We start from the raw sequence: 27,203 nt of genomic DNA, 5'->3' as shown, positions 1-27,203 counted from the left end.
TGCTCGGGAAGGGAAACTGGGACTAAGCTGAGGACCAAGTTGCCCCAGGGGAGTCAGAGCCTGGATCCTCACTGTCTCCAGGCCCCCTCTTTTGGGGGAACTAGATACCCTAACCCCCAGCCTCAAGCAGGTCACAGTCACCACGAACCAGTCACATCTCTCTCTAAATGAATGCACCGTGCTCCCTACCCCCACCTCATCCCTGGCTAGCTGGATCCACTGGACTGCAGATTGCTGTGTGTCATCAGAAAGGTGACATTCCCTTTCTGGACAGACCCAGGGAGAGGTCAACCTGTGCAGCTGCATGAAGCTTGAGTCCCGGCCACCCTCTGCTGGGCTGGGGGGGGAGGCCACACTCGGCTCACAAGGCTCAGCTTCTCCAGGAGTCACTCATTTATTCTTTTGACATTTACATAGTGCCTACTGTGTGCAGGCACTGTAGTAAGCTGAGGGGACACGGCAGGGAACAGAACCAATGAAAGACCAGGTGGCCAGGGAGCAGGTAAGCCTCAGGGGAGCAGGAGCAGTGGCCTCAGCCACATCAGCCATGGGTACAGACAGGGCCGGTGGCAGTGAAGATGCAGGGTATAGAAGCTTCTTCACATTGTCATCACCCTTGGAGGCCATGACCGTTCTTGTACCTCGGCCTGCTAATGACTGGTGCTCTCTCGTCACCAGGTTCCTCCCGAACCCCTGGCTGGGCCTGGGGCCCCTGGAGTTTATCACACAGAATCTGCCACAATCTCAGGAGATGGGGCTCCTACTGTCCCCAGACAAGGACAGAGAGACTCAGAGAGGTGAGGTGAACAGCCAAAGATCACACAGCCAGGAAAGAGCAGTCGGGAATCAGGTTGGAGAAGAGAGATAAGATGCCAGGTGGGTGACCTGAAGCCACTCCTGGAAGGCACCAGGCAGGGCTTGGATGGGTCAGCTGGACAGAGCTGGGTAGAGAGCCAGCTGGGACCAAAGCCTTAGCAGCCGCAGGTCATGGCCTTTGTGCTCTAGATAGAGTGACAGCCACACCCAGGCTCAGACTAGCCACGCCGCCTGCTGGAACATGCGATACCCAGACCAGAGGCTCAAAATAGAACTCAACAGAGTCTGGGGGGCGCCTGGGCTCAGAGAAGGGCCAAGCCAAGTCCTGCCTGCCTGGGGTTGTGGGTTGGAGAGTCTGGGGGACCCTATGTCAGTGCCGGGTCTCCCCCTTGCCATTCTCCTGACATGGCTCCCAGGATGTCAGCGCCAGTCCTGATAAAACTGGCTCCTCAGACAGCTGTGTGGCCTCTGGGACAACCTCGGTGAGACTTGAGAGTCATCTGTCATGGACTCATCCGGTTTGTCACTCAGTCATTTGACAAAGCTTGACTGAGAGCAGACTCTGTGCCTGGACTCAATAGAGAACGAAACCAACCCAAACCCGTGCCCTGGCAGAGAAGTCAACCCTGCAGGGAGGGTTCCCGGGGTGCCGAGCACCCGTGGTAGAGGGGATCAACCAGGGAACAGAACACAAGCAGTGAAGCAGGAGAGGGTTACAAGGGGGGTCCAGGGAAAGTTTCACCCACAGAGACCAAGACAAGGAGGGGCGTGTGCACCTGAGGAAGAGTGTTCTGTGAGGCTGGAACAGCCGTGCAAAGGCCCTGGGGCAGCATGAACTTGACTGATTCAGGGGTGTCCTGGAGATGAGTGAGGATGACGTGTGGAGAGGCAGCTGGAGGAGGGTGGGGATGGGGAGCCATGGGACGCTTGATGTCCGCTCGGAGCAGTGGAAACTGGCAGGGCCGCAGGTGTGAAGGAGAGGAGAAAGGGGTGTGCAGGGGTGGCAGTAGAGGAGGGCCTAGGCAGGTTCTAGAGCCATGATTCTAGACCTGAGGTCATGACCCCTTTGGGGTCAAAAGGCCATTTCACAGGGGTCTCCTAAGACCATTGGAAACACAGATGTTTACATTCCAGCTCATAACAGTAGCAAAATTACAGTTATGAAGTAACAAAGAAAACAATTTTATGGTTGGGGGTCACCACAGCATGAGGAACTGTATTAAAGGGTCACAGCATGAGGAAGGTTGAGAACCACTGGTCAGACTCATGGCAAGGGTCCCGGTACAGGGGAGTGGAGTTGGCAGGGCCCCCTCTTACCTACAGCTTCCTGGAGCTCGTCAGGAGGCCAGGTTAGCAGTCCAGCCTAAAAACCATGACCCCAACCCCAGCCACGAGAGCCCTGCTGGGAAAATTGTTACAGGCGTTAGGAAACCATTAGGAATGTGAGCCTCCAGGCCCGGATGGACAGCACTGAGGACTCAGGGAGCCAACACCAGACCACTGACCTATGCACACGTGGAATCTCTCAGCCCATTGACCAGGGTAACTGGTGTTCCCAGCCCTGGTGTGTGTGTGTGGGGTGTGGCTTCCCTTGCCCCACCCCAGTCCATACTGTCTTTACAGAATGGCTACCCTAGGTGCATTGCCAGCCCCTCCACAGGGCTGCAGGCACCACAAAGCCCGCACACACACATTGCACCAGAGGAGACCGACTTGTCTCACAGCACATACACACCAAGCCAGGGGAGGGGAGAATGTGCCTGCCAGAGCAGCAGACTGTGGGCAGACAGCATGCAGGACTGGCTCCAGGAGAAGCATGCATTCCCTCATTCCCATGTGTTTACAGGGCAGCAGGGCCTGTCCTGGGAGGTGGGTGTGAGCCTAGAGCAAAACAGCCAGGTCCCCCAGCTGTGCCACAGCTGCATTCCAGAGGAGGGGAATGGAGGAGAAACTGGATAAACAAGGGGATAATTTCTAGAAAGTTCTAGGTAGGAGGCAAGAGGGTTGGCCAGGGAGGTCCTCTGTGAACTGTAACCTGGAACAGAGAAGTTGTGGATCGAGGTGGGGTGGGGGACCAGTGTGTGCAAAGGGCCTGGGGCAGCATAGTGGTATGTTGCAGGGGTGAGGCTAGTGAGTTGAGGGAGGAAAGGATGATGCCAGAGGGCCTGGGGGCAGAGCTGGGGTACAGAGCCTTGCAGCCTCTGAAGTCTTTCTGCTGAGAGAGGTGCAGCCCTGGAGGGTTCTGTGGAAACCTCTGTCCTAGAAGAGCAGAGGCAGCAGGACCTGCTGCAGGCATCTCTGCAGGGCCAGTGCAGGCTGAGAGACCCGGGCACTTGGATGAGCCCAGTGGTGGGAGCTGTGGGGGAAGGAACAGAAACCCAGGTGTGAGGCCCCAGGGGGCACTGGCTCTGCAGAGGGAGCCCTGGGTGTGGGAGCCATGGAGAGCTCTCACTGGACACAAGGCCTCCATGGGGGAAAGGGAGTCACCTGGTCCCCACTGCCCTGTCACTAGCACAAGCCCATAAAGATCCCCTGGGACAGGTGGCCTGGCTGCTGTGACCAGCGGGACAAGATGTGTCTACAAAGTGAGTCACACACTCTCTCCTCTGCTGCCAGCTCATCCCCTGAAGCCGACCAGCACCTGTCCTCTGTCCAGGGTCCCCAGATCCCAGGGCCAGCGCTTTCTACCACCCGTCCCTCTCTGGTCACCTGTTAGCTCCCAAGGTCACAAGCAAGGTCAGTGTCTGACATGGACACTCTGAAGCCTCCACTCTGGCTCCAGTCTGCTCCTCAGCTGACCCCAGCCGGGACCACTGGCAGATGACAGTGTCAGCAGGAGAGTGGTGACACCATGAAGCATTGAGCAGACCCCTCTGTGGCAGCCTGGCTCTGTCCCCAGGCACCTCTGGGAACAGGTCTCAGTTGAAGAAGTAGCATCTTTGCTGGAACCCCATCTCTGTCAGTCGGGGTCCCTCACTCCTAGCCTAAGCCCTCAGGCAGAAGTGTCAGGGACAGTGGGAAACACTGCCCACTGGGCTCCACACCATCCCTGGCTCCTTGACTTCCAGAGTGACCTGTCTCTCTTCTCCATGATGCTCTGGCATTGCCTTGGTCCTTCTGACCCAGAAACACAAACTCCAGCTGGAAACGGAGCAGATGGGGAAACTGAGGCCTCCAGAGGACACTGTATGTATGCCCCATGATGGCGCCAGAAAGCATCAAGTCTTCCCTGACCTTCCTGATGTCTGGAACAGCGTTCACCCAGGAGTGCAATGGCCTTCTGGGGCTACAGCACAGCCATGATTGGTCTACCCTTGGACAGATTGCTCCACACCTGGGGCCTCGGTTCCCTCATCTGAGAAAAGGGTCCACGTTGGAGGATGCTTCCAAGGCATTTGCAGAGATGGGACACCCGGGTTTCTGGTAAGGTTTGGCCTGGAACACAGGAGCCCTTCTCTCACAGCCATTGATAAGGCTACTGAGTGGTTAAGGCTCCCTTGTGGCTGCCTAGCCTTAGACTTCATTTGGGACAGGCTGTGGCAGGAAAGACCCCCCCCCCAAGCCTCTTGCTCAAGGCTGCCTAAACCTCAGGGCAACAGAGGAGTAAAAGAAGGGGCGGGGGGAGGGCAAGGCCAGGCTGTGAGATAACCTCGGGCATTGACTGTCCCCATCCCCCGGGGCCACTGCCTGTTCCACAAAGGGGATGGCACATCTTGCACAACACAGGAAGTGGGGCCTGGACCCCGTGTCCACCCGGCTGCAGACAGGACAGTCAAAGGAGGCCCCGCCAGGCTTCCTGTGTGCTGAGCACATGGTACAGAAAGCAGAAGTGGGTCGTGAGGTCACAGGGCAATCCTGGCAGCACCTTCCCCTCCCTGGCCAACTGTTCCATCTGCCTTTCCTGACTCAGGGGTCCTGGGTTCAAATACCAGCTCTGCCACTTACCAGCTTCGTGAATCTGAATCCTACAGTGCGCGCGCACGCACACACACACACACACACACACACACACACACACACACACACACACCATACATTGTGTTGAGTTGCTGTGGGAAGCAGAAGGACGGAAGGAAGAAAGGAAGGAAGGAATGTAGGAAGGAAGGAAGGAAGGAAGGAAGGAAGGAAGGAAGGAAAGAAGGAAGGAAGGTTGGGGAAGAGAAGGGTTCTAACCTTACAGAAATACGGAACTTACTCCCTCAGGTCACTGACCTGATCACTGTCCCCAAACACTCCAACCTTTTCCATCTCAGCCCCACCCCACCTTCTCCATGTAGTCATGTGGTCACTTTGGAGAGATCGATATTTCCTGCTGACTTTTATTGTGACTATACAAGTGGCCACTTCTGCTGAGCCCCAGGGAAAGCCTCTGCTGCATATGCAGCCCTGCACTTTTCTCTCTGGTTAATAATTGTCTTACTTCTCTGCCTTAATTCTCAGAGTTATTTACATACTCTGCCAGTAGTCCAAATGCCCTTTAACCAATTCCCCACGAGTCCCTGATCCACCATTCTGGGAATCTCCCCACACTGTCATCTAGGGTCCTGTCAGCTTCTCCCTTGTGCTGGCTTTTGTTGTGGAATATGACTTTAACTAGTCAAAGATGTGTTACATTTGCTTATGCTGAACTTGTTTAATGATATAATGATGTATTGCATTTGTTTCGCCTTGCTTGCCCAGGGCACCTGGTTAGCCTAATAAAAAGATGAATGACCAATAACTAGACAGTAGAGGGATAGGCTGGGCTGGCAGCCAGAGGGAAATGGTAGGGGGAGAAATCTAGGCTGAGAGAATGAGAGAAGAGGAAATGAGGGAGAAAGAAAGGGACATGGTCAGGGCCAGAAACCCGGCAGCCAGCAGCTGCCAGCCACACAGGAAACAGGAAAGTAAGATATACAGAATGAGAGAAAGGTAAAAAGGCTCAAGGCAAAATGTAGAAAAAGAGAAACAAGTGTTTAAAAAAAGAACTAAGATATGGCTGAGCATTCTTAACTAATAAGAAGTCTCCATGTCATGATTTGGGAGCTGGATGGTCGCCTAAAAGAAAGCCTGTTACATTTGGTACCCAGTGTGGTGCTGAATTTCCACATAGGGCCTGAGAAAGCTGGAAGAAAAAAAGAAAGAAAAAGAAAAACAGAGGCAGCTCCTCTTTAAGAGGCTCTGCTGTACGGCAGAGCAGTTAAATAGCCGAATGCTAACTGAAAACACCTGCCACAGTTCAAGCACCAGCTTCTTAGAGTTGGGGCTGTGATGTGGAATGTCTTTCTGCATGCTGAGAATATATGTTGTTTGTTTGTTGTTCGAGACAGGGTTTCTCTGGGTATAGCTCTGGCTGTCCTGCAAATTGCTCTGTAGACGAGGCCTGCCTCAGACACACAGATATAAGCCTGCTCTACATCCAGGGTGATGGGATTAAAGGCAGGCACCACCACTGCCTGGTTTATATGTTGCTTTTATTGGTTGAGAAATAAAGCTAATTTGGCCACTAGCCAAGCAGAATAGAGCCAGGTGGAAAATCCAAACAATGATACAGAGAAATAGAAGGCGGAGCTAGGGAGACACCTTATAGGTGCCCAAAAAAGCAAGATGCGAGTTAAGAAGCCATGAGCATCGTGGTAAAATATAAACTAAATGGGTTAATTTAATTGTGAGAGCTAGTCAGTAAAATGTCTGAGCAATTGGCCAGACAATTATTGTTACATTTAGACACAGCTCTCAGTAGAATGCAGCTCTTGGTCAGGCTCATGGAGTCTAAAGCTTGACTTTTAGGGAATCTGAGAGACGTGGAGCCAGCCTCCAGCATAAAGCTGTTTAGCAGTGTAAGGTTTGGCTTACTCAGCCAGAAAAGGCTAGAGACACACAGTAAAGACAGGTACAGATGGAAGAAAACTCTGAACGGGTTACAGTGTGTTTAAAATATGTGTAGGCTTAAGAAAGAAAGTAAAATAGGTATACAGAGTCATAGAAAAAAGTAAATAGTTTATAAATAATAAAGTCTTCAAAGAGACACTAAAATAATACAAAAAGAGTAAGCGTCGTAAAGATGGAAAACGTAGAGGGAGTCTGGATCCTGTATGGTATTGTGTTAACTCTGAATTTTTTGAATGCTGATGACTGAACAACAGTTGCTGAGAGACACTGGATTGTAAAAGGGACTGCTGAATTGAACCGGCCTAGATACTTTAGGAATGTCTTAACTTTCAAATGGAATTCAGAAAATGTATTGCTTTGGGGAAGAGGTTATGCATCTGTTTTCACAGAAGATGAAAGGCTGTGGATTCCTTCATGGTTCATAGAGATCAGGCTTGATCAAAGGAGACTGCCTGAAAATCTTGAGTACAGACATAAAGATATAAACATCTTACACAACACAGGAAGTGGGGCCTGGACCCCGTGTCCACCCGGCTGCAGACAGGACAGTCAAGGGAGGCCCCGCCAGGCTTCCTGTGTGCTGAGCACATGAAAGCAGAAGTGGGTTGTGAGGTCACAGGGCAATCCTGGCAGCACCTTCCCCTCCCTGGCCAACTGTTGTGTCTTAAAGAAAAACTATAAGACAGGTGATGTATATTCTGATTCCTTACATGGCAACAGTTCTAAGATCGGACAACAAATATTACAACTAGTTCTCCCAGGGCTTGACCATTATTTCTTTTTTCTTTTCTTTTTTTTTTTTGGCTTTTTGAGACAGGGTTTCTCTGTGTAGCTTTGGAGGCTGTCCTGGCATTCGCTCTGGAGACCAGGCTGGTCCCAAACTCACAGAGATCCACCTGCCTCTGCCTCCCAAGTACTGGGATTAAAGGCGTGAGCCACCAACGCCTGACATGTTTTTTTTTCTTTTTTTTTCTTCATTATTTCAGTTTTCTCAGGGTCCCCTAACAATGCCTTCACCCCAAGACAACAGGAAGTAGTCTAGAGAACATGATACCCACATTCCCAAGAGGTGGGGTGGGTGGTTGTTGGTTGTTCGATGGGTTATGGATGTCTGTCATCATTTAATGGGGATATAGGAAGATAGGATAAAAAGACAACTGTTAACCTCAAACTTTTACATTGGTATGGATTTTGGTATATTGATACAAATTTAAAGGTTTTTTGTTATACTGCATGTATGTTTCTACTCTTGATGGGGTATTGTGTTTATGCAGCTTATTTAAAAATGTAATGTATAATTAAGAAATGCAGGTTAGTAGTTAGTCATCAATAACAATTAAACTTATAGTCATATTAGGTGTGTTTTCAATGTTAAACATAGATACTTTAGATAAATATGTGATCTTCAAACACTTCAAAGACCTATAGAATATGGCATGTAAGATGTTTAATAACCTGTGGCTTTTCATGACAGTGAGAAACATCTGCTCCTGGCAGTACCAACTTACTTCAGAGAAGATGATGGGCAATGAAGAAACTTTCATTGTGGCAAAGTTAGCCACTGTCACATACTGACTGCTGAGAGTATGCTGTTCAAACTGGACAAGCAGGACACAAAGGAAAAAGAATGCCAAACTTGGCCAAAACAAGGCAGGACAGTCCTTTAAAACTCCTGGTTCATAGAAAAGTCTGTCAGATATGCTAGACCTGTAGGCCGAAGATGGATGCCCCAATGTTGCAGAGGAAACTATCTAAGAAGCCAGCTATCTCTGTCATTTCTGTAGTTTTGGAATTTGCTTGCACTGCACTTTCTGTTTACTCAGGTAATATTATATCCTTCTGGGGTCTTTGATGGAGTTGAAGACTAGACAGTCATAGTTATAGTTTTCCTTAGTTATGACAGAAGGTAAATTAGGTACAGAACTTTGGATTCATCAAGATAGGATAGATAATAGAGCGGTTTCTTCAAATTTGCCAATTACAAATGGACTGGCTATTGTAAATGTAATTCTTACTTGATAATTGTCCTTATTGTATATAGCTTTACTATGTTAAAACCCTTCCTTTTTATTTAGACAAAAGGGGAGAAATTTTATAGAATATGACTTTAACTAGGCAAAGGTCTACTTCATTTGTTTAATGATGTAAGGATGCGTTGCATTGTTTTACCTTGCCTGCCTACGGCACCCGATTGGTCAATATAAAGATGAACAGCCAATAGCTAGGCAGTAGAGGGATAGGTGGGGCTGGTGGGCAGGGAGAAATAGGAGGAGGAGAAATATAGGCTCAGAGAACAAGAGAAGAGAGAACAAGGGAGAAAGAGAGGGACATGTCCAGAGCCAGAAGCCAAGTAGCCAGCAGCCAGTCAGTCACGGAGGAAACAGGAAAGGAAGATACACAGAATGAAAGAGAGGTAAAAAGCCGCAAGGCAAAACATAGATAAAGAGAAACAGATTAAAACAAGAACTAAAATAAGGCTGAGCATTCATTACTAATAAGTCCCCATGTCATGATTTGGGAGCTGGCTGGTGTTCCAAAAGGAAGCCTGCTAAGGCTTTCCTTTCCTTGGTCCTGTGTCTCCCTCTTCCTTGCTTGACACACCCCCTCTCATGGTAGCACAGCCTCTACCACCCTGAGAAAGGATATGCGGGAGGTAGACATTCTGAGACTTTCAAATCTGAAAATGGTTTTAAGTTGCATCTATTTATTTATGGATAGGGCTGTGTGTCACAGCACAAATATGAGGTCAGATGACAACCTGGTAGAGTTGGTTCTCTCCTTTGATCTTTACACGGGTCCAGAATCTGATCATGCCTCCAGGCTTGTGCATGAGTTGTTTGGGGTCTGGCCTGCTTTTCTCTGCCTCTTGAGTGCTGGGCTTCCAGGACCACCCTCTGGTGCCCAGCTCACTGGTCCCATGTGTGGAGCCTGTATTCACTGTCTCTTCTAGAATGCCACAGGGTCTTTATTCTGAGTTGAAGTTTCACAGTGATGCATCATGGATGGATCAGAAGGCCAGCTTCTCAAATAGACATATTTCTGTATTTTTCATTTTATCCCCACAGGTTCCCACCCTTTCAGCTTTACTTCCAGAGGTCCCTGGTGCATCGCTAAGCCTTTCAGAGTTTTGAGGATTTACAGGTGCCTTTTGCTTTGTTTGATTCTTTTTTCTGAGACAGGGTTTGTTTGTGTAACAGCCCTGGCTGCCCTGGAACTAGCTCTGTAGACCAGGCTAGCCTCAAACTCAGAGATAAGCCTGCCTCTGCCTCCCGAGTGCAGTAGCACCACCTCTGCCATCCCACCAGGCAGCCACTGTATCTATGATCCAGCACTCAGGAGGCAGAGGCAAGAGGATACAGCATTCAAGGCCATGAGATGCTGTAACAAAGAAACAAAAAAAAGACAAAAATAAATGGGGTTGGGGATGACAACATGAAAAAAACACAGCTCTGGGGCTGTAGAGATGGCTCAGTGGTTAAAAACACCTCTCCCAGAAGACACAGGTTCAATTCCCAGCACCCACATGGCAGCTAATAACTGTCTATAACTCCAATATCTGACACCCTCATGCAGACATACACATCAGGCAAAACATCAATGCACATAAAATAAAAAGTAAATAAGTTTAAAAAAAAAAAAAAAGGAAAAAGCACAGCTCTTGCCAGGTGGCTCATGCCTTTAATCCCAACAATCAGGAGGCAGAAACTGGCAGAAGTCTGGGAGTTCAAGGCCAGCCTGCTCTATATCAAAAGTTCCAGAACAGCTAGGGCTATGCAGTGAATAAATCTTGTCTCAAAAACAAAAAGAGAAGAAAAAGAAAAAACAAGGAATAACACAGCTCTCACCTCAAAAAAGAAAAGAGAGTTTATTCTGGAGCCAAACATGAGTGACTGTGACCGGGGTGCATGGTTTCAGGTGTCCCCTAACTCTACATTCCAACCTGGTAATGGCTGCATGATTTTTTTTTAAAGACTCAATAAGACATTTTGTTGTGTCTATTAATGTTTTGTCTGCGCATTTGTACATGTGCTGTGAGTGTGCCTGGCACTACTAGAGGCCAGAAGAGGGTGCCAGGTCTCTTGAAGCTGGAGTTTCAGATGGTTGACAGCTACTGTGTGGGTGCTGGGAACTGAATGGGTCCTGTACAAGAGCAGCAAGTGCTTTTAACTTCTCAGCCATCCTTTCAGCCCATCATTTATTCTAATAGACATAATTTTATATATTACTATACATCCTATATATATACTATTGGCTAGAAAGATGGCTCAGTGAATAAGGGTACTTGCTACCAAATCTGATGACCTGAGTTTGATCCCTGGAACCTGCATGATAGAGGGAAAGCGTCAACTTCTGCCTGTTGTTTTCTGACCACCACATTTGCATATGTGCTATCCCTCACACATAAAAAACACAGTAAATAAATAATGCAAAAAACAATAAAAAAATAGCTGGGCTGCTGTATTAAAGGCCAGCACTTGAGAAATAGATGCAGGCAGATCTCTATGAGGTCAATGCAAGATGCTCTATAGAGTGAGTTCCAAGTCAGCTAGAATTACAGTGCAGTGAGTTCCTGTCTCAATAAACAAATATTTAAAAAGTAAATTTTTAAAAAGAAAGTCATAAATCAAGATACCTTTCTTTTCATCTTTTTTCCTTCTTCCTTTTTTCTTTCTTTCTTTGTTTTCCAGACAGGTTTTCTCTGTGTATCCTTGGCTGTCCTGGAACTCACTCTGTAGACTAGGCTGGACTTGAACTCAAGAGATCTGCCTGCCTCTGCTTCTGCCTCCTGAGTGCTGGGATTAAATGTGTATGCACCCACAGCTCAGCTAAGACATTTTGCAAATACAGTTATGGGAGCATCAATAGTGAAGTATGAACCCACAAAAGTCTATTTAACTTTTGTATTGAGGGAAGCAAAAGAAAAATAGACTCACAAATATTGAACAAAACTTATCTAGCTGCTACTGACTCATTGTTCTAAGGGCCATGAGAACCAACCTCAAGGCTTGCTCTGGCTCAAATCACTCAAGAGAGAGGGCAAGTATTCCCCTCCTCAGTTTTATCCAGTCATGTACTCAGAGAGAACCACATCCATAGGGCTAATCACTGCAAAAGTCATTGGCTAAACAGATTGTATTCCCACAACATTTCTCCTTTTTTTTTTTCCTAATTAAGAAGGTCTACTCCTAATATAAAACTATATACAATAAGAACAATTACCAAGTATTTTCTAAAAGAAGGAAAAGGTAATAACACAAACAAAAATGAAACTATAACAACAAGAACAACATCAAGCAAGAAACACGTACTAAATGTCCAGGCGATAAGTAATTGACAAATAACAGAGATTATTCCAACAGCTGTCCTATCCTGAAGTGTCCTAGTCTTGTATCTAATCTGCCCTTAGCTAAGATATGAGAGCATTGTGACTAGTCTTCAACCCCATCAGAGACCCGAGAAGGAAAATAATATTCCCTGAGTAAACAGGGAGTGCGAGCAAGCAACTTCCAAGAAATGACAGAAACAGCTGTCTGTCTGGACAGTCACCCAAAGTTCCTCTGCAACATTGAAGCATCCCTTTGGTTATAGATCTAGAATATCTGACAGACCATTTTCAGAAGCAGGAAAATTTGAAAGACTGTCCTACCCAGTCTTGGCAAGGTTCAGCAGTTGCTTTTACTTATATCCTGCTTGTCCAAATTGGACATTGTTCTTATTGTCAGCAGTCGAGGCAATGGCAGTTCTTTGCCCAATAGGCCAGTACTGCCAAGAAGAAAACAAACTCCATATGGACTGTTTTAGTGCCCTTCATTCTCTCAGGAGTAATCAGTGCTGCCAGAAACAGTTGTGTCTCATGTCAACAGAATTTTAAGTTATTAAAGCATTTAAATGACATATTCTGTAGGTCTTTGAACTGTTTGAAAATTACCTATCTGTATGGAATACATCTTTATGCATCTAGAGAACCTAACTAACATAACTATAAGTATGAGACACATGGGTGACTATTAACCCCGTAATTCTTAATAACCTATGTAGCTTAAAGACCAAAGCTTCACATTATAAAAATAAACAATCTTCAAACATATGTACAGCATAAGGACAATGATCTCAAAATTACAACAATATATAAAAATATCTTAATCAAAAGTAGAAATTAGTGAATGACAAAAAATCCTTAATTTGTATCAATATATAAAGTGTCCTAAACATAAGTAGAAACATACAGTATGATGAAAATAGTCTTACATTTGTAATAATATACAAAATATTTTAAGCAGAAGTAGAAACATATATACAATATGACAAATGTCGTGACCCGGCATGTCTCAGCCTTAACCCATGAGTCAGGGTGTGTGGACCTAGAAACTCCTAGCAACCCAGTGGCGATAAAGACCAAACACAGGCATCTTGTCATCTTCAGAGAGCTCTCAGTTCCATGTTGTAGAAGTAGAGTCATTTCTATATTAGCCATCTTTACGACTGTTTCTTAACCATCCTGCCAATACCACAAGGGAACCATTTCTCCCCTTGTTCCCCTCTCTGCTCTGGTCCTCGCTCCTAACTCCTGTCCTCCCTAGTCACTCACTCACCTCTTTCCTTGGCCCAGGTCCAGGCCTATTCAGATGCTTAGACACATGGAGATGCAAAATAGGAGGCATATTACCCTGAGGCCATGGTAAACAATAGGTAGCCTTACTGGCATTAACAATACAATAGTGGGCCGGAGCTTTCTGGTGTTCCTGTTCCAAGGCTGGATCTCAAAATATTCCATAGCAGAATTATTTTGGTCCCCCACAATACCTCTCTCTTAAATTAATAAAAAGAAACCCGCACTTCTGTACCGGGACAGATGACTGTGCCTGTCTTAGGGGGTTCTCTTCTACCTACCAGGAGTGCCTGTCATGGAATCACACATTCTGTCATGTGTGTTCTGTCTTAGGATTCCCTGAAGGCAAGGAAAACTGTACCCGTCTTTGGCTGGAACCAGCCTCTGTAAAACAAATAAGGTTAGTGGGGGATGGGCCATGGTCCATTGCGTTCCTGAATCAGCAAATCAGGAAGAAACCTCCAAGAGAATAGCACCTCAGTTCTCATGACTGCAAACTTTCTCCTGTGGGATGGAGACATATAAAGGTTAAAATGGCCTTTTAAAATCTGTGTGGCAATGCCTCTAGTGCCTCTAATACAGACCTTATTAAAGTTTGCTCCCTAAAACATACTTCTATCCTTAGGCTTGTAAATTACATGTTACATTCCTGTTAGAATGAACTCTGACTTCTAGTTTCTAATAAGAATTGCATAACACATATAGCAAGGTTACAGACATTAGCAATTTCATCATGAACATGCATTAGGGTGAGTTACAATACAATCAAAAGACAATAAAATATTCTCACAATCTGTGGGGTGTGAACAATTTCACAATTCTAAACCTTTTTTCTTTATTCCCTGCCTGGGACTCAATGCCCCTTGAAACTTTCTATTTCTTGCTCAAAGTCTGAAGTTCTGACATCAAGTTTGTAATATCAGCCTTTGAAAGTTAACTAAAAAGTCTTTTGTCCATGTCTTGTTTAAGCATTGTGAAGGAGCTTCTGCCACTCTGTTTTATGCCAGTATCCAACTGTCCTAAATGGGTCCTTTTTTCCCAATGAGAAAACTAGAAAAACAGTTTTGTGTGTCTGTTTGTGGCAAGAAAGCAAGCTGTTTTTTGTCGAGTTCTTAGTCTGCTCCTGGATGAGCACTCACGCATTGAGAGAGGTGAATGTAGTCCGTCTGTAGGGAGGCTGGGACTCTGGAAAGCATCTCGAAACTGGAACTGGGTGCGTCTCCCTTCTTCCTCCGGCTGTAGGTCAGATGTCCTCAAAGTTTGGGAAATACAGGTCCAGTGTTTCACTCCAGCTGGTTCAGACGGTCTCCTGTGGGCCCAGGTCCAATTCCTCTCTGCTCCATGCATCTCATCAACCGCTCCAGCAGCCAGCACGCCTCGTTCTCCACCTTCAAGAAAACACAGACATGCCCTCGACCTCCAAATAATTATGGGGTCTGGTCCCCTCTATTCATCTCTCCATTTGACCTGAGCGAAATTTGCACGAATTCCTTCATGCCAGAATCTGTCTGCATCAGATTGCTCACTGGCATCCATATTTAAAAAGTTTAAGATAAACAGTGCGTGATTTAACTCATCATGTGGAGACTGGGGGCACATCTCCCCCCTTTTTATCTTAGCATCTGTGTTTTTAGGGCACTATGGGCCCACTCTCTTATTCCTTGTCCTTGGGGATATTTAAGGAATACATGTTTTTTGATCAATTTTTCATTAAGCATAAAATTGCTGGAAAGCTTTGTTAGTATTAACCAGACCCATTATCTGTTTTTATAACTTTTGGCATTCCCATGTAAGCAAAGCATCTTAAACAGTGACTTATAACATGTCTGGTGGCTTTTCCTGTTTGTGGAGTGGCCACTAAGAAACCTGAATATGTGTCAATTGCCACATGCACATTTTTAACTTGTCAAATTCTGTGATGTGAGTCACATCCATTTGCCATAAGTAGTTGGGGAGCAGGCCTCGAGGACTCACCCCTAAATTAGTCATAACCATATTGTGGACATATTCCACATTGTTTGATGATTTGACCAGCAGTCTCTCTGGTTAAGCCAAATTTCTTTCTTAGACTTTTGCTATTTTGATGAAGAAAGTTACAAGTCTGTGGAGCTTTTTTTTATTTAAGGCAAATCAACCAATTTTGTTAATCAGTTAATTCATTCCATTTGGCTAGTAATCAGGGAAAGGCCTATTTAATAGGTTCCCAGTGTGACCCAATAAACATGATAATTCTCTTAGGTTAATAACATTTTGAATTTGCTCAAACAATATTTTAATCTAATATTGGATCCTATGTATGGAATTGTCTCTATTACCTCAAGAGCCTTAAAGACATAGTGACTGTTGGTATACAAATTAAACAAATTATTTACCAGGATCTGAAAGACCATTGCAACAACTCACAATTTGATTATTTGAGCTGAAGCCAGAGCTGTCTGCTCTATCTATTCCTTTCTATTAATAATCTATGTAAGTGACTCTCCCAATAGAACCATTGGTAAAAACTAACATAGCATATTATTATTACAGGACTGTTTTTTACAATTTTGGAAATACAAAAGGATGCATTAGTGCAAATCGTAACAGTCCATGAGCTAGAAACTGATTATCAACTCTTCCTGAAAAATGAGCAAAGGCAATAGCATTGGCAGTAGCAAAGGCAACTCATTGTTCTGAAACAACCAATTAAGCTGTTGCTTAGTATAGGGGACATGTATCACATTTGGTTCTCTCCTAAAATACTTTCTAGAATCTATATGGCATTTCTGCACCATGTAGGCTATTGTTTTGAAATAAGGGTTTAATGCTTGGGCTGGCAAGATAGGTAGGCACAACCATAGTAATGGTTCCTTCTGCCATAGAACAGAAGTTGGACTATGCTTTGTGGGGAGCACATAAGCTTCCCATGGTTTTGCATAGTCAATATATCTGATGATGCTGAATCGCCTCCTCTAATTATAGAACTTGTCTACCTTCTTAGTTAGCTGTCTGGGTACATCTGGATCATTATCTCCTTACAGAATCTTATTTAAAGCATTTAAATCATCATTAGATGTCCCAAAAAAGGTACTTAACCATTGAACATTTTATAACAACTTCTAAGAAAACTCATTTAAAGATTTTAAACTATTTTTTAATTGTTATCTATTAAGCCTTAATTTCTCTAGAATACAGCATATGTCCCAAACAATTTTTAAGATTTACTTAAAGTTTTTGAGTAGCCTTTTCTAATTTAACCTTCCAAGCTGACAAGCTGATAAGACCTCACTTGCATCTTAGCTGACCTGGCCTAATTTGTATTTATAAAGACATATTTAAGCTGTGAATTTAACAGGATGGCTCTCTCCTGAGGCTTTTTATAAACCCCTTTTAAAATCATGTATCAACTTTTATTTTCTAGATTTTCCTTTTTTAACCATAAAAATTTAGGAAGATCTGTATCCTCTCATCTGCCAAATTTTACAGTATCATCCATAGATTCCTCATGTCTCTAAGCTAACGCTATAGGCTTTTGCTAACTTTTTTATTGACTATCTCCTAGGGCTCAAATCATTAATTTTTCCTGTTAAGACATTGACTGACTGACTGACTGGATGTGAAGGGACCAGCTCCCCATTTTGGCAGCCATAATAGCCGAACACATGCTTGCCTGACCTTGCCTTGGTCACTAGGAGGTCAGATGCCTGCCTCGTGGCAAGGGACCAATCAGAAGTTAGGTGGTGGTGCTATGCTTTACGGCTCTGAGTGTGCTTTACTGACAAGTGCACAGCAATGACACTCAGAGCATAGCAACCACCCTGGGAGGGCCTATGGGCCATAACAACCAGTTGACCAATCAACACAGGGCAAACCCTCCAAGCCTGGAGGCACACCAATCCTGAGCCTGTGCGTATGCGTACCCCTAGACACTCCCCTTACACTGCCCTATAAGATCTCAATGCAGCGACTTCGAGCTGTCTTTTCTAGCCATCCGCCTTAGCGGGTGGATGAAAGACCCAAGCTAACATGGGGTTAGCTCATTAAACAACTATAATAAAGCCTCGTGCAGCTTGCATCAAGCTTTCGACTCTGCCTGATGATTGGGGTGACCGCGGTCCTGGGCTGAGATTCTGGAGGCCTGAGCTTTCTGGGGGTCTTACAGATGCTCTTTTTGACCATATTAACATGATTTTGATATTTTTTAAACTATATCCGAGGCAATGTAAATATCTCTCTAATCATATCCAAGGCAATTTAGGCATTTTTATTTATCTGTATTCATAAATTCACAATCACAACATGCATTCAGATGTGTCCACACCGTTTATTCATAACTTGTATACATCTCATATTTTTCCTTTTGCCTCGGTTATGATCAGCTTGTTGAAAAGAAAAATCCCTAATTGAAATTTCTCCTAACACAGCAGCTATAGTCAATGCTTGAAATATGAGCATCCAAAATTTGAACAGATCTAAGCTTAAATATGTTAACCTTTCTTCTCTATAAGTCTCAAAAACAGTTTCTGTCTGGCTGTATCAATAGCATTTATTTACATTGACTAGCATCAGCCATAGTGGCATCTCCCAAGGCTGTAAGTCACCCCGAGGAGCTTCAGGCTGTCTGCCATCCTGTCAGCCATTTTGTTGAGCCTGCCACAGACGCTGGCACGAGGTGGCATCAAGCCTCTGGCTGATGCCCTCTGGGTCGCTGAAAAATTTGTGGCTGTATTTTGGGCAAAAGCCTGATCCCCTATTCTCTCTATCGTTGGGACTCTCTCTGACCTGGTGCCCTTCCTGAACCTGTCCAAAGCAACCTCTAGAAAGAAGGCTCTGTGCATTTCTTCCTCCCTATCCCTCTCTTTCTCTGTAGGAATAACATATTATTAACTGAAGTTCCTGTAAGGCAGCCACCATTGCTCATCCCTGAGTGTAAGCTAGGTCCATATCTGAAAAAATCTTAATAAACTCGCCTACGTCAGTCCTCTTCCTGTGAGACCTTAGTGCAGTCTGGCATGCAGTACCAGCCTTCTCATAAGCTAGCTGTTTCACAATCAAAGCTCTAATACCTGTGTCTCTAACCCTTTTGGATCATGTCCACACAGGTCTAGAAACCAATTCTGAACTACCTCCCTAGGTCCCTGCCTGCTCTCTATAACAAATATCCTCCTCCTGACTGGCAGGCCTTGGTTACCCACTTTCAATTTCCTAGAGGTGAGGCTTCTACAGCAATATTCCCTATCAGCCTCTGGGTAAAAATTGCTGTTGGTCCATACTGGACACAAGTCATTTTTAGTTCCTTGAGCTGTTTGAATGGTATTGGCATATACATCCTGCTATGTTCCCCTCTCTCTCTCTCTGATCCAAGGAAACCTGTAAATTTCTTATCTCCTGTAAGGAATTTTGCTAAAATTTCCAATCCTCTTAGGTCTTGCTTAATTTTACCATTGCCTTTCTGTATTCCCAGTTTAAAATGAAGGAGGTGAAGACTCTCCATCTTGGTACTTATTAACTCTCTTTCCCTGCTCATCCCAATCAGTTGTCCTGTATATTCTTTACTATCCAGCTGCCCCTAAGTAGGCGCGGAGTTTTCTGTTCTCCATTACATTCCTAGATATTTCCTGAGGTCCTGCGTGTATGCGAGGCTGCACCAATGTCTTCCCAAGCCCCTGCGCAACTCGAAATGCTGCATCATGGCGGTGGCTTTTGCAAGCCGGAAGGATCCTTTTAAAACTCCTAAAACTCTAAAATCTCCTATACTTGCTTTCACTTTGTTTTAGCTCTCCTGGCTATTAAACTATACCCAAGTAAATAAATATACAACCATCTGACTAACAATTACCTGCCTGATTTTTGTAACTATATACATTTTACTTTCAGGGCTAATTTACTTCTCTTTACCATCTGGCTAATATTCCTGTTTCATATTTACAATTACCTGCATTTTTCACTCCGGAGTTTAACGCATTACATTTCACTACTTTATCACCTGACTGACATTTCAGACTCACATCTTCTTTGTGCATCTTCTGTTACTTTAAGGGCTAAATAACCTGCTTTACCATTCTTGTCAGCTGCTGCCTGACGTCTTTCTATTTTATATTACACATATCTGTTTCCTATATCTACAGTTATTACAGTTTTATTCTTGATTTAATGCTGTTCATTCGCCACATTCTTTCTTCTCTTTCCTGCACGTGCTTCTTCTCCAACCGGTTTGCCCAAGAGGACTATCTCTTCGAATTGTCCAAGCCTCTGCCTTGTCTGTTTCTTTGTGTTGTCCACAGCTTCTTCCCACATTCTCAGGCCCCGCGTTGGGCGCCATTTTGTCGTGACCCAGTGCGTCTCGGCCTTAACCCATGAGGTTCTGCCTGAGTGGAGGGGTGTGGACCTGGAAGCTCCTAGCAACCCAGCGTCGATAAAGACCAAACACAGGCATCTTGTCATCTTCAGAGAGCTCTCAGTTCCATGTTGTAGAACTAGAGTTATTTCTTTATTTGCCATCTTTACGACTGTCTCTTAACCATCCTGCCATTATCATGAGGGAACCATTTTTGTCTTTCCTCTCTCCTCTCTTGTCATTTGCCCCTCACTCCTGTCCTCCCTAGTCACTCACACACCTCTTGTCCCCCTGCCCAGGTGCAGGCCTATTTAGATGCTTAGGTGCACAGAGCTACAAATTAGGAGGCATATTACCCTGAGGAAATGGTAAACAATAGTAGCCTTACTGGCATTAACAATACAATAGTGGGCGGAGCTTTCCAGTGTTCCTGTTTAGTGAAACCCAAGGCTGGATCTCAAAATATTCCATAGCGGAATTATTTTGGTCCCCCACAAACAAATTTATTTTTAATTTTTATTTTTTTGGTTTTTTGAGACAGGGTTTCTCTGTGTAGCTTTGGAGCCTATCCTGGCACTCGCTCTGGAGACCAGGCTGGCCTTGAACTCACAGAGATCCACCTGTCTCTACAATGATCAGATACAATGATCTACCTTAGCATCCTATCCTAGTTACCCCCTTTTTTATTCCAAATGAGATTCCTGAGTCTAATCTCTATTGTTCTGCCTCCAACCCTATGACAACTCATAACTAACCCCTTACATATGACAATTATCCATAACCCTGAGAAAAACAAAAGCCATCCATCCCACCTGTTGGGAGAGGGGACTCATTTTCTTAGAATTACTTCTAGCTGTCTGGGGGACAATACTATCTCTGTGGGATCCTGTAAAAAAACTAAAACATGAGGACTAGCTGTAACATTTGTAGCCAGTCTCAGAGTAGTGGATAAGGCTTATCTGAAGTTCTGGCTAGAGTGTGGTAAAACCATGGACTATCTCAGCTGGTCACCTTGGAATTGTCCTGAGCAGCTTGTAGTTCAAAGCTAATCTTTGAGTAGTATTTATCATAGCAATGGCATTATTATGGACCAGGTAGAGTTGTTGTTGTGGGACCCCCATCATCTTTTTTGGAGACTTTAGAGATCGATATTAAAATGTATTGTTCACTGTGGAAAATTTAAACATTATTAATATCAAAAAAAGATTTAAGGGCGTTGGTGGTGCATAACTTTAATCCCAGCACTCGGGAGGCAGACCCAGGCGGATCTCTGTGAGTTCAAGGCCAGCCTGGTCTCCAGAGGGAGTGCCAGGACAGGCTCCAAAGCTACACAGAGAAACCCTGTCTCGAAAAACCAAAAAAAAAAAAAAAAAAAAAAAAAAAAAGGATTTAAATTTTAAGATAGAAATATATCTAAAGAAAGGTTCTAAAGAGTCAAAAATAAGTATGAGGGGAAGAGATCTGTGACAATAGTGCCTGGAATTTGGTTTTCTTTTGTTCCATACCAGGTGGCTCTTCTGATACGAAACAGAGACTCTGAATTTTTCTTCTTACATGTTTGGATTTACAGAAGAAGGGAGCCACAGTCCAACTCCAAAGCCAGCTTTTTTAATTGAGTCAGGACCTCAACCTTTTAAAGAAATACAGAGACATTAATGTTTAGGTAGTGAGAGTTTACCCTGGAAAGAATATTGGTACCACCGGGTCAGATTTGTCTTTGCTTGGTAATTTTTTTTTTTTTTTGGATAGTTTTATTTCTTCTTTAGAAGCCTGGATGTCCAAGGTCTTCTGACTGTTTGAAGATGGGTGTTTCTTTTTCCCACCCTGTAGGGTGAGGTTTTTTGTTGACATGTTGCATTGTCATATCTGTTGATGAGCTCTCGATATCACTTCTTATTAAGAGGTCTCTCCTGTTCGAATCCAATCTTTATTCGTTTGATGGTATTCACAGTTTTTCCTCTCCTGTGGAAACAAAAGCTAAACACCTTCCCCAACATGACATATATCCTGGTTTCCATTCTGAGGTCAACACATCAAGTGCACAGGCTGATTTAGTTTAGTAGGGTATTTTGGGTTTCTTTTCTTTTTTTCTTTTTTTCTTTTTTTTTTTTTTCTAAATGGAACTTCCCACAACAAAGTAGTCTAGTGGTTCTCAACCTTCCTAATGCTACTACCCTTTAATACAGTTCCTCATGTTGTGGTGAGCCCAACCAAAGAATTATTTCATAGCTACCTTAAAACTGTAATTTTACTACTGTGTCAGATGTGACACAGACATGGGCAAAGAGTGGCTATTAAGGAGACTAACCAGACCCTGAGGTGATTCGGTTTAAGATTTGCAACAACCCCTGCTCCCCGAAGTCCGTGAGGTTTCCTTGGTCAACTCTCTTCTGTAGAACTCTCTTCTGTAGAACATTCAATGCAAGTGAAGTTTCTTTCCCAGACTTCACTTTACAGGGATATCGTGTTGATATATTATTATTTATTAAAGCTTGCCTGAGGGTGCAGAAAGCAAAGCCAGCCACACTAGTTAGCTATAGAAGCCAGCCGGTAGTGGTGCACACCTTTAATTCCACCACTTGGGAGGCAGAGGTAGATGGATCTCTGTTAGTGCAAGGCCACACTCAGCTACATGAAACTGACCCAGTCCTAAAGAGAAACAACTCAAAGATGACCTCAGGCGGCGGCGGCGGTGGCGCACACCTTTAGTCCCAGCACTCGGGAGGCAGAGGCAGGTGGATCTCTGTGAATTCAAGGACAGCCTGGTCTCCAGAGTGAGTTCCAGGATATCTAGAGCTGTTATACAGAGAAACCCTATCTTGATAAACCTGGGAAAACAAAGCAAAACAAAGATGATCTCAGCACTTGGGATCACATGCCTTTAATCCCAGCACATGTGTTTATACCCAGGGGGGTATAAACAGCAAAGGGTCTCATGTGGAGATAGATTCTCCAGTTACGTGAGGAGAAACAACAGTCTGAGGCTTGGTGGAGAGCTCATAGAGACAGGATCAACCCTTCCAGCCTGAGGTAGAGGTGAGAGCTAGTGACCAGCTACTTTGCTTCTCTGGTCTCCGACTTGAAGCTTGAACCCCAGTGTGCATCTCTGGGTTTTTATTTTCCTGTTACATGTGCCACCATATCTTGTGCTAGACTTTTTTTTCTTCCTGATACCAGGGATTGAACCTAAGACCTCCATGAGTGCTGACAGGAGCTCTACCAGGGAGCTATATCCCCCAGCCCAAGCCTTCAGGGCCCCAGGCCCCCAAATCCCACAGTACTTCCTGTCAGCTCTTCAGAGACAAGCCTCAGCCTGAACAGTCAGGGAGGGCTCCCAGAGGTGGTGACATTTCAACTGAGACAACAAAAAGCTTAATGACAAGGAAGGGAACAGGGAAGCGCAGGCAGAGAGCACAGGCAAGAGCTTGCCCTGTAAGCAGACAGCAGCCTTCTAGGTAGGGGTGTCAGAGTATCGGCAGGCTAGGGCTTTGGTGCTGCTGTGACGGCTGAGGCCGGGAAACAGTGCCTGGTGCCAGGACCAGCTGTGCTCTTAGAACAGTAACTTCTCCGCCTGGCACAGCACACGCTCAAGTTCAATGGTCCTATTTGCCTTCCTGGGGTAATAACCTGGGATAGGTGAGAAGAGCCTGTAACTTACGTGCAAGTGCAGAGCAGCCCAGGGTTGGCTGGGGTTGGCACCAGGCCAGCAGAGGTATGGCTGGGAGGCCTATGGTCTTCACAAAAACCCAGCTCAGTGGGTGGGTAGAGGGGGCAGCCCTCGGGGAATTCCAGTGAGGTCTCTGAGACTAAAACAAGAGTGACAGCCTTATGCCCACAGTTAACAAGTGTGACCAGCCAGAGACCCGGTCTCCACCCTTCACAGCCCAACCAACATCCTGCTAGCATAGTGCCAACTGATGGAAGAGAGTTCCCAGGCCCAATTTAGAGGCAGACAAACTAAGGTAGCCTTGAGCAGCAACATTTTGTCAAAACCAGATTACACCTGAATTCCAGTTACAACAATGGTCAGGTAGATGGCTTGGCTTCTTTGTGTCTTTTGGACTTATTAGAATCTGCAGGGATGTTTCGTAAGGAATTAAGGAAACAATAGAGAATATCACACCTACAGGAAGGACTGTCAAGCTGGCAGATCTTAATCACTTGTATCAATGTGTTTTGACCACAGTCCTAAGAGGCTGTGGCAGGCAGAGGGCTGTTTCAGCCACCAGGCCCAAGCCTGACTTTAGTCTACACTAGGAGACCACTCATCCCTGTCACCTCCACCATACCATCTATGTCATGTAGGTCACTGCACAGGCCTCTCAGTTTGGGGCTTTTATCCTAGGCCCCCCACCCCCAATCAACTCTCCTCAAGCAGCCAAGGTTGATATTTCTCTCTTCTCTTCCAAAGGAAACCCTCCCATGACTTTTTTTTTTTTTTTTTTTTTTTTTTTTTTGAGACCAAGTCTCTCTACACAGCCTGGCTGTCCTGGAACTCACTCTGGAGACCAGGCTGGCCTTGAACTCACAGAGATCTGCCTGCCTGTGCCTCCCGAGTTCTGGGACTAAAAAGCATGTGCCGCCACACCTGGCTGACTTATTTTTAAATGTTATTTACAGTTGTATGTGCATGTGCATGGGGTAGAGGGGACTGGGGGGACGACTCTGTGGAGCTTGTTTCCTTTCCCACCTTTTCTCTATTCTGATGAATGGAACTCGGGCTGCCATCTTGCTGGGAAGTGCCTCTTACAGCCGGGCCATCTCCCCAGCCCCTTGCTCCACTTCCTAACACACCAAGGTGAACTTACTCACACTTACTGTGTGTTGCTCGTAAGAAGGCTCATTGGGTGAGAGCCCTGGCTGCTCTTGCAGAGGACCTGGGTCTGATCCCAGCACCTGCTCACACCATCCATAACTCCAATTCCAGGACCTGAAGTCCTCTTCTGACTTCTGGGGTGGGGGTGGGGGTGGGGGGGAGAGCAACAGATATGGCCACATAACCCTGGCTGACCCGGAACTGGATTCTTACAGCAGGTAGACTTGAACTTGCAGTGATTTGGCTTCTGAGTGGTAGATATGGCAGCCCAACACCCATGCCCTCCCCCACTTTCTAGACAGGGTCTTGCTACACTGGCCGGTTGCCCTCGCCCTCCTGAGTTCTGGGATTACAGAGAGGTGTAGGCTCTCATACCTGGAGTGAGATGAAGATGGAAGCTCTATACTGCCGCCTGCAGCCTGAGCTCTTTCTAGAGACTTCCAGGCAGATAATCCAGGATGAATTATTTTTCCCTTTTGCTTCAGAGACAGGGTCTCGCACGGCGCAGGCTGGCCTCCAGCTCACTAAACACTAAATTTTGATCACTAAATTTTGACCCTCGGACCCTTTTGTCTCAGTTTCCCCAGGGCTAGGGCTTCATACACTTAGGCAAATGTTCTATCAACTGAACTATTCTCAGCCCCACGATTCAAAAGAAAAGAAAAGCACATTTGCTTACTGTGTGGGAGGTTTTCAGGCACACACGGCACACATACAGAAGTTAAAGAACAAAGGTTTGGAATTTTTTTGCCTTCCATCATGTGGGGCCCAGGGATGAAACTTAGGTCCTCAGGCTTGGCAGCAGGTGTGATCCTGAGGCTTGGCAGCAGGTGTGTTCCTTAGGCTTGGCAGCAGGTGTGTTCCTCAGGCTTGGCAGCAGGTGTGTTCAACCTACTGAGTCACCCTGCCAGCCTTGCCCCAGGATTTTTGACTCAACCACAGAAATATTTCAAGATGAGTTTGATGAGGGTTTTTTTTTTTTTTTTTTGACATTTCTGTGTGTGCATTCTCCCATGTATAGGTCAGAGGTCAACTTTTTTTTTTTTTTTTTTTTGGTTTTTCGAGACAGGGTATCTCTGTGTAGCTTTGGAGCCTATCTTGACACTCGCTTGGATACCAGGCTGGCCTCGAACTCACAGAGATCCACCTGCCTCTGCCTCCCGAGTGCTGGGATTAAAGGCGTGCGCCACCAACGCCTGGCCAGAGGTCAACTTTTAGGAGTCAGTTCTCTACTGAAGGACTTGGCATCAAACACATTTTTATCTGCTGAGCCATTCACTGGCCCCTTAGAGATTTACTTTTAAACACATGGGGGGGCAAAGAGGAGAGAGAGAGAGAGAGAGAGAGAGAGAGAGAGAGAGAGAGAGAGAGAGAGATTTAAGAAAGGCATTCAGGAAGCATCCATGGTGGCACACACTTGGGAGGTAGAGGCAGGAGGAGGATCTCTGAGTTCGAGGCCAGCCTGGTCTACAGATAGAGTTCCAGGACAGTCAGGATTACATAGAGAAACCCTGTTTTGAAAAACCAAAGCCAACCAACCAACCAGACAAACAAATAAAACAGGTACCTAGGAAAGTGTAAGGCCCACCTAAAGGGTGGGTGTGGGCTTGGGCTTCTCCAGAGAGCTGGCTGTTTTTACAAAATGCAGCTTTTGTGGCTTCTGAAGTCAGGGCTCACAAGGTGGCTAAGGAACTCCTTGGGGGGAGGACATCATAGGATGGTTGGCTCCTGATGTGCCAAGGATGGGATTGCAGCCAATTAGGTAAAAACCCTCTTTCTCAAGGGCTGCACTGGAAATCTGAGTGTTTTCACTTTAATTTTGGGAAAGTCCCAGAAAACTTGTGAGTACGGAATGAGGCCATAGTTACAGTAATCTATTCTCAGGCCTTTATAGCTGTGGGCTGTAGAGATGGCTCATGGTTTTAAGCTAAAACCACTTTTATGAGCCAAGCCTGAAGACTTGAGTTCAGTACCTAGGAGAGAAATGACTCCACAAGGGAGTCTCTGCCCACCACAAGCAGACCCCAGTATATCTTATATTTTATATTCATTGGGTTTACTCTGTTTGTGTCAGGATGCCAGATCCCCTGGAACTGGAGTTATGGACAGGTGCAAGCAGCCATGTGGGTGCTGGGTATTGAACCTGGGTCCTCTGGAACAGGAACCAATGCTCTCAACCACTAAGTCTTCTCTCCAGCCTCCATTATTTTTAAACTTTTCTATTTATGTGTGTGGGTGTTTTGCCTACATATATACATACAGTGCCTGCAGAGGCCGGTAGGTAGTGCCAAATCCCCCAGAGATGGCGTTGTGAGCCACTAAGTAGTGCTAGGATTGGAACCCAGGTCCCCTGGAAGAGCAGCCATTGAGCAACCTCTACAACCCTCTTTATTTATTATTATCACTTTGTGTTTTTTTTCCCCCCTCAAGACAGAGTATCTCTGTGTAGCCCTGACGGTCCTGGAACTTGCTCTGTAGACCGGGCTGGACTCAAACTCACAGATCCACCTGCCTCTGCTTCCCAAGTGCTGGGATTAATGGTGTGTGCCCTTTCAAATTCCTTGTAAAAATTACATGTATTTAGTATGTGTGTCATAGTCAGGGTTTCTATTGCTGGGACAAAATGCTATGACCAAAGCTACTTAGGGAAGAAAGGTTAATTTGCACATCACTGTTCCTCACTGAAGGAAGTCAGGCCAGAAACCTGGAGGCAGAGCTGATGCAGAGGCCGTGGGGAGGAGCTGCTTACTGTATCCCTCGGTCTTTCCTACAGA

The sequence above is a fragment of the Cricetulus griseus genome, chromosome 6 (genome assembly GCF_003668045.3).
Source record: "Cricetulus griseus strain 17A/GY chromosome 6, alternate assembly CriGri-PICRH-1.0, whole genome shotgun sequence".
NCBI classification, from domain to species: domain Eukaryota; kingdom Metazoa; phylum Chordata; class Mammalia; order Rodentia; family Cricetidae; genus Cricetulus; species Cricetulus griseus.
The sequence above is the reverse complement of the archived record's forward strand: the minus strand, read 5'-3'. Positions refer to the sequence as shown.